Raw genomic sequence first — 18,268 nt, forward strand, 5'->3', positions numbered from 1 at the left:
TTCATTACTGTGATTTCACTTCAAACCAAAACCATGTGAAATGGAGGATTCCAGAGCTCCAGGAGATCCGCTCTGTGGACGGAGTGTGGACACGCGGGTGAAAACGCCGCATTTTGAGGGCTTTGAGGGTCAATGAGAAGCCTCTGATTTCAGCCTGTAAAAATCCACATATTAGCCGCGCTGTTGTATTAGCTGCAGGGCTCAGACCACCAGAAAAACGTAGTGGCACAACCAGGTTTGTTCAACAAATTCAACAACAAATGATTCTGAAAGCGTGAGACTGACCAACCCAAGTGGAGTCTCCACAGTGAAGAACCTCCAGCCCCCAACAGACCCAGACTCCCTGGACTCTGCCGGTGATCTCGGGTCAAGGTCGCAGGCAGGGGAGCGCTGACCTGGCCTGTGTTCATGAGCAATCAGAGAGCTGAGGAGTCAGTCCAGGACTCTCTCCGAGACCTGAGAAAGTCTCAGGAGTCATCATTCTGAAGGCTGGGATTGGCTGATGCCAAAAGCAAATTCAGTGACATGAAATGATTGTTAAATGAGAGGAAAGATGTGGGTGAAAGTTGTCCTTCAAACTGTGTGAAGTCTCAGCTCCAGCTGCACAGTCTTCAGAGAGTGCAGGGTCCATTGCTGAACGCCTGTGACGCCCACCAGGCCAGAGGAACGGCTTCAGCTGCGCTGCTCCCTGAGCGTGCTGGAGAACATCTCTCCTCCTGCTTCGCTCCTCTCGCCTGAGGATCTGGTTCCACCGCGTCATGGAATGTTCCGGTTACCAACGACGGAGCACAAGAATGAGCTGGTTTCTTGATAGGAGCTGATCAGAGCTGCTGACCTTCCCTCTGTCACAGGAGAACCTGAACCATATGATGGTGTTATTTCTCCACACTCTCTCTGCGGGGCGTTCATCTTCACTGATGTCCACTCTTCCCTGTCAGGGGAGGTGGGAAGAAATGCTCAGACTTTTCTGGCCACCAGGGGGCCCCGTGGAGCAACTGAGGAGCTTTAGGAACACGCCCCCTGGTGTCCGGGTTCAGAGCGGCAGCGGGACGGAAATGACTTCCTGCTCGAACGAAGCCTTAACAGAAGACACAAAGAGTCCCATGATTTTGTCGCGGACTGGATTTTTCCAACGGCGTGACACATTGTTGGCATCAGCACAGGCTCCGCCCTGCATCTGCTGCCTGTCACCGATGGAAGTCTCAAGTGCTGATCCTGGTGAAGACCATGTCCAAGAATAGATAACATCCAAACCTTCTGCATTCCTTAAAGACCTTTGTAATCTGAGTCATCCCAGCGGGAGATAAGAATTTGACGCTCAGCCATAACAGCGGCTCTAAACAGGTGAGAGGAAGTCAGCTCTTAACTGTGGGCGAGGGCTCTCCAGTGACTGCTCACTCCACTGTGGTCTTGGGGAGCGGAGACGTGGAGGTGGTGGCTCCAGGGAAGGTCTTCTCTGTTGAGTGTGGATCCCAGCTGGTCACCCTCAGTGTCCTCTGAGGAACCATGAGCCCGGATGCTGCTCTTGCTCAGGTGTCAAGGTTCCCTCCTCACCGTGACCTTTGTCACCTTGGTGACCCTGCAGCACATCTCGTGTGCAGTCACTTCAGACCCTGGAGATGACGCTAAACACAGCAGATTGTTGTCTTTGCTAGGCAGAAACCCGACAGGTAAGATGGAGGCCTCAGAGTCCAAGAAGCTGCAGGAGGTCCCATGGAACTGGCTCTGCTTCAGGGTCCTCATATTTAGCCAGTTAAATTTCTCATGAAGAAAACCAGCAATTTGGGGGATAAATAAGCAGCAGCACATCAGACGTCCGTCATACCTGCTCAGCTCCAGCACCAGATGAGTCCGTGTTTTCGCTCCAGCACCCTCAGTTGCCTGCCGTCAGGGTGGAGATCACAAACATCCTCCCCTGAAGTCAGCCAGCGGGTTGTTGCTCTGCTGCATCTTCGGGGGAAACGTCTCCAGATTTTCAGGCAGGAAGCAGCCGATAAGCTGGTGAACGAGTCAGGAAACGAGTCCCTGAGCTCTTTTAAGAGGGCGGACTCTGAGCGGTGCAGTTACAAAGAGTCTGAGCTGAAGTGGAGTGATGTTGCGATCACAGAAAAATCCATTCAGACGTGAGCAAGTCTCAGTGCTGAGTTGTTCTTGGGTTTGGAGATGAGCAGCTCTGCTCTCACTGGATGCTTGTGTCACGGTGGCTCAGGAGCAACAGGAAACAAGGACACCAAGGACGTCGCCACCAACCACGCGGAGCGAGGGAAACACTCAGGCAGGAGGGAAAAACCTGTCACAGAAAATAGGCGAATCAAAGTCAAGCCTCAATCACAGGGACAACCAAAACACACTGGGATAAACTCACGAGGCCCAAGCAATGAAAAGCGCTCGGAGGTGGAATAAACACACACAAGAGGAAGGAAGCCAACAAGAGGAAAGTCAAGGTGAGCTACACTCACACGAAGCTAACAGTGAAGGCCAGACACCAAGAAGGTGGCAGGGAAGACACACACACAATCTCAGAGTGATCAGACGCGACAGGAAACAAAGTCTCGAGAGGAAGATCTTGACAGGTGGACGTGAAGTAACCGTCTGGCAACACAGTCTGGGACCAAGGTGATGAAATCAGTCAGGCTTGATTAGCCGATGGGTTCCAGCTGCGCTGCTGTGAAGGTGGACAGAAAACAGGAAACAGAAACAACACACAAGAAAACAGGAAGTAGCAAAATAAAAGCATACGGAAACCAAAGACAACAGCTTGTGCTTGAGGTGGACCTTGGTGTCTCCATGCTCAGTCCTGCATCCAAGACCTTCGCCTGAACTCCAAGCACCTCTGCGGTGGAGCAGAAGGATTCTTCAGGGCCGAACTCACAGCTGGCCTGCGCCGCATCGGCGAGAGACTAGCTGCTCTCACCGACCAGAACAAGCAGGTTAAGTCATGGTGAACTGGCCATATCATTCCGGGCCTGAAAAAACACGCTTCTCTTCTGTTCTGAAGGAGGACACTTTGGACGCTGAGCTTGAGACTCGTGAGGCCAGTGGGTGTGTAACGCGAGGTGAAGAAGCGTGGAGGACGGTTCAGCGGGGGCCAGAGAGGACTCATCTGTGTGTGGTGGAGCTTAACAGCAGGCAGATGTTTGTCTCCTGTCTGGAAGCCATCTTCATGCTGACGGCCCTTTAATTCCTGGGAGCAACTGCGAGGCTCCGTCTGAGGTTCCTGAGGTTGAGTGGAGGGGGGAGTGGCCGTGTTTGGGGAGGGGCGTGTCACGCGTGTCTTCTCCTGCGAGTGGAGTGCTCCTGATCCACAGGAGGCTCTTCTGGCCTCTTACTCTGCACGGAGTAATAATGACCTGCCATCATGACTTCCCTCTCTCCAGCAATTGATGCCAATTCCAGGGGCGACGGCCGAGCGCTCCGCAGGGGACCAGGCGCCGAGCTGTAATTTATATATTTTAATTCTGTCTTCATGGATGCCTTGAGACTGTGGAGCCGACGGAGAACGGAGCTCGGCCAAATGGCACAAATGTCACTATTTCCTGACTGTACGTGACTCTGCAGGGACGCGCTGAGTCTCTAACCTCAGAGTCAAACACTCCTGATGCAGCTCAAGTTATGTGTCTGTTCGTCACGCTGCACTTCAAAATGGTTCAGCTCCGGGGTTCGGCAGCAGCTAAAGATGCTAATGCTACTGTAGGCTGGGATGCAGAATTCTTCCTTCAGTTTGGAGGAGGCGACGGCCGTGGAGCATCTTGAGAGGCCGGACGGAACAAAGCTCGGCTAATTCTGTGAGGTGAGGCAGGTCACATGGGCTGGCGAGTCAGAGAGCCTCTGACCCAGTGAGGCTGTAAAGACCTCCGACCATAAAATGTAATTTCATGCGAGTGGAGAGGCGATGCTTACACCAGCGCTCCCAGTGAGGCCGGCGGATCCTGGAGGTGATGTTGTTACGGAGCGCTGCGTCTCTGCTTCGGGGAAATCTAGGCAGAACATGAAAAAATGAGACGGTCCCTTGAGCTGCGCGCCGCTGCATTGTTGCAGGGGCTGATGTTCTCAGCATGAAGGTCTGCCGAAGAACCGGCTTCAATCTTCAGGGAACCGAGTGGCAGGAGCTTGAATTCCTGACGCGCCACTCTCCAGCACCATCCTCACGAAGACGGCGCTTGGAAGATGACATCCAGTGAAACAACCACGTTGCATGCTTCAGCGCAGCTTTGCTTGCCCTGACCCCCCTGAGGGAGTCGGGTGACGGGACCTAAAAGAGCAGCCTCTAAAACCCTCCCTTGTTTTCCTTCTGGGTTCAAACCTCCGCCGTCTTCCAACCCACTGAGACTCCCACCGGAGCGGCCCGTGAACAAAGACCAGGAACACATGAGGCTCGATGGAAAGGTGTTCTATCCCCAAGGACGAGAGAATTCGGCCGACAAGTGAGACGGCGGCGGCTTCATTCTGCTTTGGAAGGAACGCGAGGCATAATGGCCTCATTGTTTCATCAATGGCGAGTAAATGACGAGAGAAGCAGCGTCACCTTTCCAGCCAGCAGGAGACAATACCTGTGATGATTCATTGTCTGGGCGCTAAACACGGAGCGCCCGTCTATTTAGCCTGTTTTGGCTGGCAGGGAGAGATAATCAGCTTGTTAAATATTCATCCATTACCTGAGAAGAAGAGGCTTTCTTGCGCACGAGTGGTGACATTTCAACAAACCTTGGAGCGAGCGCCGCTTCTGCGCCCCACTGCCTCTTTCTGGTTCAAACCTATTAGCTTTAATGAAATCCTCCGGTAATGGGGTCACGGCAATGAGACTCGAGTGGCACCTGCAGAGAGAGTCAGGACGCACGTCCTGTGGCAGACTCTGTTTTCCTCCCCAACAGGGCGTCCATAGTTCTGGACTCACGGACGACACATGGACGCTTGATCATTTTGCCATTGCTCTCTGTGGCCAGCAGGGGGCGGGTCTTGAACATCACGTGGGCGGAGTCATCTCACTGTGAGCCCCTCTCGATGTTGGGATGGTGGGGAGATGCCACTCCGAGGAGCACCAGCCTCCCAACCCTCCGCTTTGTCCCCAACTCGTCCGGAAGCCTCTTACTTCCCTATAAACCATCATCTCAGCAGCAGCCAGTTCGAACTGTTGAAACCGGGCTCAGAGCCTCATGTGGCTGGGGAGCCGCGGGGCAACCAGGCCTGCTGTTAGCTGTGGGTCCGTCTGCGTCAGCAACAGGAGTTTGGCTCCGCCCTGCTGCCACAGAGCAGCAGCAGCAGAAGTGGTGAGAGAGTCAGTGTTGAGGCAAGGCAACAATCTTCATCAACATTAATTGGATGCTGATCTGCAGACGCTGATGTGTCACCAAGTGCAACCCGAGTCAAAACTTCATTAAAAGTTCTGATGCTATCAAGTCCACCTTAATGACCTGGTTTTAATGAAGGGAACATGTCTCAATCGCTGCTGAAACGCCAGGGACCGTGGCGCTCCTCAGGTCGATACCACCTGTGCTCAGCCTCAGACTCAGACTCCACGGCTGAGCGTCAGCGTGAAGGGCGGAGTCCTACTGTGACGGTTAACGTCCAGTGGAAATCCTCTTCAGCCCGAGAGGAAACGTGAGCCTCAGGCCGCCCGGCGAGCGCCGACAGTTCCGTTCATTTCCTGACTGTGGTGTGAGAAGGCCTCCACAGTCAGGGACGTGCTCGGCCTGGCGGTGAGGACGTGCTCATCCTCGGCGACTGTGACTCCGTCTCCCACCGCTCTCCTCCCCAGGGTGAGTTCACTCACCAGCAGATCAGTCTGGGAAGACAGTGGAGACCTTTCTCAGACCAGTCAACGTCGTCACTGAGCCTCTGAACAATAAACAAACTAGGGACCATGTGGACAAAGAACGTTATCGTGATAGATGTTGTCATGTCAGCGATAATGATGAGGATAAAGCCATGTTCCTTCTCCTCCATGTGTCGGACACTCCAGTCTCTCTGTCTGATGGTGGAACTCAGGAGTGGAGTTTGTCTCCAACACCATGGTTTGTTGACGTCTCAATAGAAGAGTGAACGCTGCAGTGCAGAGATGAGCAACTGGCAGCAGCTGGAGCAAAGGAGCCCAGTGGGACAGGCTCAGGGCCTCACCAGGGCCAGCTGTTGGGCAACTGCTCTGCTCACAGTCTCTCCCGGATGACTCTGCTCCTGAGAGAGGACCCACACGTGCATGGGACGGAAAACTACTGTGAGAACAAATCTTTGATCTGAAGTTTTAAAGCTTGACGATCATGAATGAAGCGAAGAACTGGTGGAAACGTTGGAGGCTTCTCTGTGAAGCATTGAGCTCCTTACGATCCGAAAAATATAAAAATACTTGGTTATTTATATTCAGGAAATATGTTTGAAATGAAAAGAATCATACCAAAAAGTTTGATACCAACAGGGGATAATGTGAGGAAGAGGTGACGGCTGTTTCAACCAGGAGAAGAGAAGGCACAACACGAAGCCACACAAACACACACACACACACACTCTCTCACACACGCACACTCACACAAACACACACACAGAGTCACAGCGTCAGTCTTCCCCGGCGAGCTGAGGTTTCAGGACCTTGGACAGCAGCACCAGTTGGCAGGAAGCTGACAAGCAACAGATCAGCACCAAACTGTGCAGATCTCATTTACATGACAGCGGCTCCAACAAAACAAGCTGCACTCAACGTCTCATCGTAGCCAGTGTTTCTGTTCCTGCAGAGATGAGGAGAGTCTCCTCCAGAGACCTGTGTGGGATCCAGGTGACTGGCCTCGGACACTTGGTCCGGATCATTGGCACCGTGATCCACGAGCAATGTGGGCACAGGTCCTGGCCTGGGACTGAGGCTGGGTCAGAGTCTGGACCCGGTCCAAATCTGCGGGGCTGCAGGGTGTGGAGTGGTTGACGCTCTCGTGGTCTGGATCCTGGTCTGTGTGGAGCTGGGAGCCGGGTGGGACTGAGGGGAGCCAGGTTCTGGGCCGTGATGGCAGAGCGGCTCGCTCTCCACAGTCCTGCTGATCCCGCCATGGGAAGCGAGATGGACCAGATGGCAGACGGACAGACGGACAGAACCCAGATTAATCATCTCCTCATGTGTGATTCATTAGGAAGACGCCGCCCTGCTGGCAGGTCAGCGAGTTTACACTGAGCCCATAGACGTTCAGCTGCCGCGCTCACGCCGCAGGACAGAACATGTGATCATCCGGGAGTGGATGAGCATCTGCACCAACCAGAGATGGAGACCTTCTGGTGAAGGGCCATTCAGCTGAGGCCGACCTTCATGTGTGGCCACAGATGACCCAGGCTGGCTGCAGTGGGGTGAGGCATGAGTCCACCAGGCTCCCTGACAGACACCCTCTTCCCCTCCTTCAACCTCCTCCTCTCCTCTCCTCCCCTCCTTGAACCTCCTGCTCTCCTCCTCCTCTCCTCTCCTCCTCTCCTCCTCTCCTCTCCTCCTCTCCTCTCCTCTCCTCTCCTACTCTCCTCTCCTCCTCTCCTCTCTCCTCCTCCTCTCCTCCTCTCCTCCCTTCCTCCTCTCCTCTCCTCCTCTCCTCCCTTCCTCCTCTCCTCTCCTCTCTCCTCCTCCTCTCCTCTCCTCCTCTCCTCTCCTCTCCTCCTCTCCTCTCCTTCTCTCCTCTCCTCTCCTCTCCTCCTCCTCTCCTCCTCCTCTCCTCTCCTCCTCTCCTCTCCTCTCCTCTCCTTCTCTCCTCTCCTCTCCTCTCCTCTCCTCCCCTCCCCTCTCCTCCTCTCCTCCTCCTCTCCTCCTCTCCTCTCCTCCTCTCCTCCTCTCCTCTCCTCTCCTCTCCTCTCCTCTCCTCTCCTCTCCTCTCCTCTCCTCCTCTCCCCTCCTCCTCCTCTCCTCTCCTCTCTCCTCCTCCTCTCCTCCTCTCCCCTCCTCCTCCTCTCCTCTCCTCTCTCCTCCTCCTCTCCTCCTCTCCCCTCCTCCTCCTCTCCTCTCCTCCTCTCCTCTCCTCCTCTCCTCTCCTCTCCTCTCCTCTCCTCTCCTCCTCTCCTCCTCCTCTCCTCCTCTCCTCCTCTCCTCTCCTCTCCTCTCCTCCTCTCCTCTCCTCTCCTCTCCTCTCCTCTCCTCCTCTCCTCCTCTCCCCTCCTCCTCCTCTCCTCTCCTCTCTCCTCCTCCTCCTCTCCTCCTCTCCCCTCCTCCTCCTCTCCTCCTCTCCTCTCCTCTCCTCTCCTCTCTCCTCCTCTCCTCCTCTCCTCTCCTCTCCTCTCCTCCTCTCCTCTCTCCTCCTCCTCTCCTCTCTCTCTCCTCCTCTCCTCTCCTCTCCTCCTCTCCTCTCCTCTCCTCTCCTCTCCTCCTCTCCTCTCCTCTCTCTCCTCTCCTCCTCTCCTCCTCTCCTCTCCTCTCTCTCCTCTCCTCTCCTCATCTCGTCTCCTCTTCTCCTCTGCTCCTCTCTTCCTCTCCTCCCCTGTGAATCTGAAACAATCGCTCCAACTGAATCCAAACAGAGAGGCTTTGTGTTGCTCCCCTTTCAAGCGGGCAGGTGTGCTGGCAACCCACTCAAAGGGTGTGTAGCCGCGTGTGTGTGCTCACCTTTGCCGCCCTTGATCTGCGGAACATGCTGCGTCATCACAAAGCCGACACATCAAAACAGGCTGTGTTTGCAAAGTTGTGAGAAACGCTCTCGAGGGAGCTCGTGACTTCTGTGTTGTTCTGGACCCAGCGGTGAAGGAGTCGGGCGCCACTGAGGCGATGCTCCGGTGTCCAGCTGAACCTGTGGCTCCAGAAGACAAACACCTTTCTGAGTGGAGCGTGATGCGTGGATGACCTGCTCCTGGGCTCCTGACCCTCAGTTGGCTGTCTAGAGTGGCGGACCATGGAGCAGCCTCTGGACCTGGATCAAGCGAGGGGGGGCTGAAATCCTCCTCCTCCACTTGACATCACAGCTCCATATTTACCTGAACCCTGCAGAGAAGTGGTGGAGCTGGAGGTGAGAGACAGGGCCTCGGCTCATGGAGCTCACGGAGCGAGGCGCCGGCGCGCCACCAGCCGAGGCAGCTTCAGGTCCACAGAGTTGAAGCTCCATTGAAGTGGCCCATCCAAGCTGAAGTTGCATGTCAGCGCCTGGTTGGAAGACTGGGGCGGTTTGTCCCAGTCTGTTCACGCTGGTGCTGCGCTTCTGCTGGAGCCTGGGTTTGGAGCTCCGTCTGACCTTTTGAAAGGCTGGTCACCACAGTCAGGTTCAAGGAAGCTGCCACTCATATCACTGAAGCTGTCCCCGGATCCACCGCCGCCTGAGCGCATGAAGGTCAGACGGAGGAGGACCGAAGACTGGAGAGTCAGAGGAGGTGAAGATCACGTCGCTTCATTCAGCAGTGGAAGAGGATGGTGGGGCTTCTCAGTGTGGTGATCTGGAGGAGCTGCCGCCTCACACACACTTGCACACACGGTGCCCCCTGGTGGCCGCCGGCTCCGCCCCTCCATCTGTGCTGACAGGATGGCCGTCATGACCCCTGCCACGTCAACAGCGCCGTGATGCCGAGCTCCTGCCTGAAGTGGATCAGAAACACGGCAGGACACCTGTTTGTTTTAACCTCCCAGCGTCAGCGGACCGAGCTGGAGCTCTGCCGCCCAAACACCGCCACAGGATCCTGAGGAGCGTCGGCGTCGCCTCCGGCGGAGCTCCTCAACTGCACGTGAGAAAGTGGGATCTGATCCCACCAGGCTGGGAGGCGGCAGGACAGCGACCTGCGCGGTGGACGGACGGATCAAACCTGGCTCGACAAGATGGTTTGAAAGAGTGAAATATAGATGAGAGTGAATTATTGATGCTGCGTTCCGCTTCAATCAAGCAAAATGAGACGGTGGAGGCCGGATCATTCCCGGCGCCGCCACATCAAAGCCTGCTAATGTGCGCTCGGCCGTGTGGGTCTGACTCCACCTGAGATCATGACGAAGAAGGTCTGGACCCACAGAGGCGTCTCCAGCTGGCTCGGTGCCAGAGGCCCGCCAGGACAGCACCAAAGCCGGGAGCAGCCGCACGACTCCAGCACAAGTGTCACCAGAGCACGCCTTCATCCGGTGATCCCCGAGACAGTCGCCTCCCGTGCGGGTGGTTCCCTGGGCGACAGGTGGGCTCTCACCGTTGTTGAATCTCCTGCATGGTCTCCATGCTGCGCTTTGCTTTCAGCTGGTGCGGGTCATGGAGAGCTTCCACACCAGGGACCAGAACTATGGATCCACTTCCTGCTGCTCCACACTTGAACTGTCATCACCAGCCCATTCATTTCCAAGCGTCTCGGTCAGACGCTGTTGCTTTAAGCAGAGGCCCAGAAACCTTCACCGACTGGCCAGGTTAATCCGCACTTACTTTGGTGTCTGTCATTGCCATTTCCTTCCTTCCTTCCTGTTTGGTGGCACACGGCTGCAGTCAATCATCTCATCAGCATTAAGACCTCATAAGCACCTGGACTCCGGCAACAGGTGCCAGATGGACTCCGTTTGTATCCCTGGTAATCCAGCGCTCCTCTCTTGCTCGCCTCCCTCCCTCCCTCCCTCCCTCCCTTCCTTCGCTCAGTTGTCCCTTCGTTGTTCCATGTCTTTTGATGCCTCTGTCTGAAACCCTGGTGCTCTGAGTTTGGATCTTGTTCCTCTCTGTCCTTCTGCTGCGCGTGGCTTCCTGCTTTTCTCTCTGTTAGGATCCTTTCCACTCGAGCTGGTTTGTCTTTCACTCTTCATTGTCTTTTATTTTCTCTGTTCTCAGACTCGCAGTCTTTCTCCCGCTTCTCTGAGGCCTTTTGTCGTATGCTTGTAGAATTTAACTGTCGTGTTCTCCTGGCCCTCGGCCTCCTGCGACTCTTCCATTGTTGCACTTGGGCGCTGGATGAAAAATGGAGTGATAAGTGTCTGACCAATGGTGTGGAGTCGCTGACTGTTTGAGCTGGTCCCTCTCACGCGGCTTCTCAGACACCAGGACGTCACGCTCGTGTGCTGAAGTGTGGCGACCTTCTCTCCTCCTGCCTCATTATCTCCACCCCCCAAACCAAACCCCATTAAATATGAATAGTCCAGAGATGGGCAGCAAAGCCGAGTGTGGACGCAGCATATTGCAGTTGTGTTGAGCTAACAGCACGGGATTTCACCGTGAAAAATTCATGAGTGGGAATGTTGGTTGAAAGCGTGTGCTCCGCTGGCGCCCGGACACGCCGCTTCCTGCTCCGGCTTTATTGCTGCCATGGCTTCAGGAAAGGGTTGCAGGTGGCAGCTCCTATTTATCAGAGTGTCAGCCATCTGAAATCAAATTTCCCCTGAAGACACCATGAAATTACAGGTATTTTCTGCCGCGTCCTCCGAGGCCAAACCCTCGGGATAAACATCTAAGTCTTTCACGCTGCTCTGAGCTGCTGCGCCGTGACACTTTGACCAGGCCTGTGGGCTCGCAGCCTCACACAGCCCAATCTCTGCAGTGTCTCCCACTCTGTCCCGCCCCTCGCCCCTCGCCGCCGCCGCCGCCTCTGAGTGCAGCGAGCCGCCTCTTTATCCCGGCTAAGTGTTCTGAGCTGCGGCGCGCCACTTTCCTCTGTCTCAGACCGGCCTGAGTGATGACTGTTGCCACTGACCCTCGACCTGAGGATGGCGTGGCCCAGACCAACAGCTCAAAAACAGAAGGGACACGTGTTGAAGCTGGGGCTCCTGAAGTCCACCAGTCTGGAGCAGGGTTGTGTTTTCAAGCCCTTCCTCTTTCATGTAACTTCAAGTCCCTCACGCCTCCATTTTTTTCTGCTGGTCTGGGTCGAGGGGGCAGCAGCTCATGTGAGGGATGCAGACCCAAATGCTGAAATTGCTGCTGGTGTACAGTGGACTCGACTCAACGAGGATACGTTTAACAGAGGGTTAGCACAAATACACAGTAAACAGAACACGAAGAGGAAAGGATGAAACCAAGGACGTCACCACCGAAACACGGAGCGAGGGAAAAACCTGGAACAGAAAATGGGCAAATTCAAGAGAAGCCTAAATAACGGAGACAAGAAAAACGCACTGGGATAAACTCACAAGGCCCAAACAACGAAGAGCACTGGGTGGTGGAAGAAAGTCAACAAGAGGAAACAAAGGTGAGCTACAGAAACACTCACACGAAGCTAACAGGGAAGGGCAAGCAATTGAGGAAGAAACCAAGAAGGAAAGACACGCACAACCAAATCTCAGAGTTATCAGACAGGAACAAAGTCTCCAGAGGAAGAGCTTTACTGGTGGACGCAAAGTAACCATCTGGTAACACAGTCTGGAACCAAGGTGTTGAACTCGGAGGAGCTTGATGGCAGGATGGGTTCCAGCTGCGCTGCTGTGAAGGTGGACAGAAAAGAGGAAATGGAAACACAAAACTGGAAATGACAAAAATAAAAGCAGGAGAAAACAGGAACATGACAGATCTGAACCTGCAGCTGCTGGATGACTCGAGCGACTGGAGATGGAGGTGTGATTTCGGCGGATGAAGGGGCAGAAAAGCACTTGGAGCGTCTTCATCCCAGGCCCCGCCTCTTGCCCCGCGGATGGCGGCTCTGCTGGCGGTGTCAAATGAACCTGAGCGTGGATGCTTGTCCGCCTCGCTCCCTGCCAGCCGTGTTACAAGCTGGCAAGCTGTGGAGACCAGGTTGGAGCAGAGCTGCCCACCGTGGGCTGGGAACAGGTCCAACCTTGGGACTGTCCCTGACCACGTCCACGTGCCAGGAGCGTCCAGTCCAGCCTGAGGAACAGACCATGATGGAGCCGTGAGCGTGGACTGACACTCCTCCACTGGAGCTTCTGCGACGCGTGTTCCAGTGCGAGTGCGCTCAGCGGGATTCAGCGCCACTGGCGAGATGCTAATCTTTATGAGAGACGCGGAGTAAATAAAGATAAATGCTCTCATTAGAAAATGATATTCGTCAGCGGTGTTTTCACACTCGCACCTGATAACGTCTGGCTTCACTCATTTGTTTTCACAAATGGAGCCACACCAGCTGCTCCACAAACAGCGCCGCAGTTGGGGGACCCCACTCTGGCGCCCCAAACCCCTGACAGCCCAGCGACGGGGGAGCGGAAGTCAGTCGCCAAGGTCGAGGTCAAGGTCAATTTAAAAAAAAAAGAAGTATTTAAACACAAAAGAAACAAAATTAAAAACACTTCATAGGAAGAATATGAAAGAGAAAACAGTAAACGCAGTAAAAAGGAGGCCCAGTGGTGGCTTCAGCTTGGATTTAAAGGTGCAGCTCAGACGTCGGGAGGGAGTTGCTTCCTCGGCTGGTGCACCAGAAACAGAGGAAGCTCTGCCGCTGAGGGACCCAGGATGTTCTCCTGCCAGAGTGCACAGGCCTCGCCCAGCCTTTGATGCGACCAGAGATCGTGAGTGACAGGTTTCCACTCTCCTTCTCTCACTCCGTAGCCGCCGCTCTTCTGGTCAGAGTCAGGACCGACTGTTTGGGTCCAGGTCGGCGAGGAGAAGCTGCTCACTAGGAACAAACGCTGCCGCTTTGCTGAACGACATGTTTACCTGCTGACCTCCCTCTGAGGACCTTCATTTGTGACGGTCCTACAGACCTGCAGCATCGCTCTCAACATGCTTCAGCCACCTCTGGCTTCATTTCTGAGCTCAATTGAGGTGTGAGCAGCTGCTGGCACCTGCTGCAAGCTCAAGCTCAGCCGCAGAAGCTTTGTCATCACAAGGCCAGGACACTGAAGGAAGCGCTTCTATCTTCCTCCTTCTCCACGACCTCGGACCGCCCGTCTTCAGCTGCTCTCCACCAGAGAGGGGAGGGGCCGCGGCCTCCGTCGGTGAGCGAGGGCCTCACGAGAGCCATTTGTTTTGGTCCGAGTGTTTGGCCTGAACATGCGTGGGATGTGTGAAGCTGGAAGGAACCAGGGAGAAAAGTTATTGATTCAGATTGAATCCCAGCACAGGTCCTCAAGCCTTAGTCATGACTCAGCGCTTCTCCTCGCTCACAGCAGAAACGCCAATCTCCAGAGGAACCCACACGTCTGAGGTCCTCCAGTGGGTGGGTCACTGTCTTCTCATGAAGCTGCCACTCGCAGCGGATGTGATCGTTCTCATCATGTAGTAAAGTCTCGGCTGTGGAGTCAGAGTCAAGTCAGAGGAACCTTGAAGTGTTTACAGGTGGCGCCATCGAGGTGGTCTTTGCTGACAGATCCAGTGACTTGGCAGAGAGGAGGACGGAGCCAGTCCAGACTGGGAGACAGCAGCCGGTGGAGAGGTCCCACCCTCAGAGCGGGAGGGAGGGACTCTGGAGGGGATCAAGCTCCAGCTGTGGGAGTCTGAACAGGTGACAGTGCCATCTGGGAAACCCTGAGAAACCAGGTGATGAGGAGGGCACGAAGACCCTTCCACAGACCTGAGCAAGCATCCGTTCCAGCCGACCTGGAGCCTCCAGAGTGGCGGCCCACTGAGGCTGCTGTCTTTGGATTCCCCACTGATGAAGACGCGTGGTCCTGCAGACCGGTCCACGGAGAGGTGCCACACAAACCTCCTGCTTCAATCCTGCTTGGTGCCATGGCGTGAGGTCAGGAGCCGTTTGACCCATTCACAATAGTGTGTTCCAGGCAAAAGGGCGGGATGAGAGATGAAGAGACAGTGGAGGAGCCCGCCTGAAGCCAGGACTCCTCCCACACTTGAGCTGCGGCACATCAATCTACTGTTGGACTGTGGGGAAGCAGAGTTCTGATCAAAGCCCTGCCAATGATCCGGGACGTGGACGTGGAACTGCGAGAGAATCCCTCATCAGACTTGCAAATCACAGCAGTGACTCATCCAGTCAGTGAAACTCATCGCCGCCGACGTGAACGCTTTGCCCCGGAGGCCAACTTGAGCAGGGTCAGGGTTCCTCCCTGTGGATAAACTCGAGTGAAACACTGCCATCGAGTGGCAACAGGTTCAACTCAACACTTGTGGTTAGTCAGCACAGTGGCTGAGGACATGAAGAGAGTGGGAGGGGCTTCTTCTCAGGGGGCGGTGCTCGTGTCAGTGGGAGGGGCTTGCTATGAGTGGGAGGGGCTCGCAATCCGGGGGCGGCGCAGCGTAGGGCATGCGTCCCCCCAGGTGAGGGACTGCGGACCCGTCCACCTGGACAGCAGGAGGTTCCTGGTCAGCCACTGTCCCTGCTTCGACAAGCTTCGAGGGATCAGAGAAGATGAGCACATGCATCTTCTTCTCCAGTCTCTCTCAGCAGGGAGAGAATCAGAATGCAGCGTGCGGCGACGTGGCTCCCGACACCCACTCGCCAACGCAGCGCTCCCATGTGTCTGAGAGGCTGTGGCTGTTCCGAGACGCAGCCCGCCCCCAGCATCCCAGCAGGAGGTCCGGCACCGCGGCGCCTCTCTAACGAAGCGCATCGCTCGCTGACCGGCGCTTCATGCATAACACATGGGCCGGTGTGTTGACAGAGCATTTTCATAAACAAGTGGTCCCCACAGCACCAGAGGCAGCACAGTAACTAGCAGGTGGACACGTGTAAGTGCTGCGCAGAGACAAACTGATCCCAGAGGACCAGGGTTCACCTCATTAGCTGGATATATATGTGTGTCTCACTGAAGGAATCGGACCGGCGCCAGCTTCCTGACCAGTGAGCAGTGTGTCACGCGCTCGCTCCCTCCGCAGCAGCGACGCCCAGGTAACAGCAGCTCCGGTCTGCAGTCGACTAAACACGAAGCTCAAATGCTAATGCTAGGAGCCGCCATCAGTCAGGGACCATCAACAAATTCTAAAGCCTCAGAGTCTGAGTGACATCTTCAATAAGGCCATGGAAAACAAGCATTTTAGGAGAGAGAGAATTGTGACAAGGTTTTTCACCACACGAGACAAAGGACTGACAGTTGGGATCATGATCTGGAGAATAGACTCTGACTCCATGATCATTTCTTCACCTGATGGTTTCTCATGTGTCTCCAGCAGCATCTAGGAACTGTGTCCAGACTGCTCCATAGTTCAAGTGTTCAGAGACATGAGACACAGCAGACAGACAGACAGACAGACAGACGGCTCCATTGAAGCCCTCAATAAAGCTGGCAGAGCAGACACCAGCGGCTTCTACCAGAGACCTGAAACATTGAGTTGCTCATCTCTGCACTGCAGAGTTCACTCTTCTATTGAGACGTCAACAAACCATGGTGTTGGAGACAAACTCCACTCCTGAGTTCCATCATCAGACAGAGAGACTGGAGTGTCACCAACGGTGCGTTGGACACCAAACTGGATGCAGGTTTTTGTTCCAACCAATCAAGCAGACAGAGCTTCACCAACCAGGTCATCTGTCGTCAGTGCTGGTCAGTCAGCAGCTGCTAGTTTCAGCTGACTTGGTGAGACTGTGTGAGCTTGTTGGTTGGAACAGAAACCTGCAGCCCTGGTCCAACACATGGAAAAGAATGAAAATGGATTCATCCTCATAACTCTGGCTGGAATTCCAACATGTATCGCGCTAACCTTTTTGCAGCTGTGATCGTCCGCTCTGGTTTTGTCCCTGCGTTCCCCATCTCTACGTCCACCTGAGCTTGATCTGCTCCCACCTGGAACTGATCAACACCAACACCTGCTGATCCGATGCTGTGGCTCGGATGGTCCCCTGCGCTTCACGTGGCTCGCGCTTCCTTGAGCTCTATGAGTCCCATTTATCTGAGTCTGGTCTCCTCCGCTGATGTTGCCTCTCCTTTCTTCCTCGTTTTTTTGACCCCTGTGTCACCTTCTGTTGCTTCCTGCTGGACCTTGCCTGTCACCACTGTTGCCTGTCCTGTCTTCTGTCCATGGACTTGGTCTGCGCGAGTGCGTCGCCGGGTCTGTGCACTGATCCGACTCGACTCCTTCTGCCCTGTGTTATATCTGTTTACTTGGATTCTCCTTGTTGACTCTCTAGTTGCCACTGGTTACAGAGCTTTTCACTGGTGACTCGTGACAACAAGCCTCAGCATCTGGGCTGAAGAAAGCTGCTTCGTTCAGGATTCTACTGCCCTCGACTGCTCAGGTTGTTCTGGTCACTCAGTGTCAAGTCATGGCTCGGACGATTGGCTGACTGGTGTCCAGATACTGAGCTGTTCATCTGGTGAAACGCTCTCTGCCAGCAGGAAGGTACCAGCTCTGGCACCTTGTTGAAATTCAGGAAGCCTCACCTTAAGATGCTGGAGCGACAGCCGCTCGCTCCTTTGATGCCGGGGTGTTTGTGCAGCGCGTCGCCGCCACGAGCCCACGCCTGCCTGCCACCGCCGCCAGGGAGCTGATGCCACACTTCCCTCTCCACGTGACTCGACTGCTCGCTCATGAATGTGAAATGTATCTGCCTCCAACTTTGAAAGAAAGTTCCTCATTGTGGAAAAAGTCACGCTCGGATAAGTGACGCGCAGTATTTCAAAATAAAGAGGCCCTGAAACATTCATGCCTTTGAGCTCTTCCTTTGATGGCACTGTCACCGTCTGCTCTTCCATCGCCCCCCACTTATTACCGCTGTCGTCAATGAGCTGAAATCACAATTATGAGCTGTGATTCTTCAGCTCAGACTCTGAGATTCATTATTTTTGCGTCAGTGTAAACGCTGAATAGCTTTGGAACCAGAGAGTAGAATTAGATGCAGTTTACTGGAGGGAAGGCACAGTTCTTTGTGCGTTTTCTTTGATATCATGAATCAATACCGATGTGTTTCAGTCCCAACAAAGGGGTTTGGAAGTGAAAAGACTTGGTGTCCCGTGGGATCAGACTCGCTCTCTGCTGTGTCCTGGCTGTCACGGGATCAGAGCCAGTCGCTGAGTTGAGCCACAGCACTTTATGCCATATATTCATATATAATATAAACACAAAAGAGGAACAGGAACGAGGAAACCACGGGCGTCAGCACCAGCGCGTGGAGTGAGGAACTCGAACAGGGCCAGGGAGAAACCTGAAGCAAAAAACAGGTGAATAAACTTAAGCCTGACGAAGGGGGACAACAAAAACACACTCAGAGTTTACTCACCTACTCACGCTGGAGGTGGAATTAAACACACACACGAGGAATAACTAGAGCACGGAGAAACAGAAAAATTGAGTTTTAACAAAACACTCACATGCGAACAAACCGCGAGAAGCGAGCAGGGTAAGAAAGCGGAGTCATGAGAACTAGTGATGGGTCCACAGAGCAATCCCAGCGTCGGTGCGTGCACCACTTTAAGACAATCACGTGACTGTGTGGACTCGGCAAAAACGCTCTGAACTGTGTTTGTAAGGAAGCGCATCTGGCAACAGGAAGCAGCTGCTGAACCCACCTTGTCCATGTCTGTGTGGATCAGCACCGA

Source organism: Synchiropus splendidus, chromosome 17, assembly GCF_027744825.2.
Source record: "Synchiropus splendidus isolate RoL2022-P1 chromosome 17, RoL_Sspl_1.0, whole genome shotgun sequence".
Classification (NCBI taxonomy): domain Eukaryota; kingdom Metazoa; phylum Chordata; class Actinopteri; order Syngnathiformes; family Callionymidae; genus Synchiropus; species Synchiropus splendidus.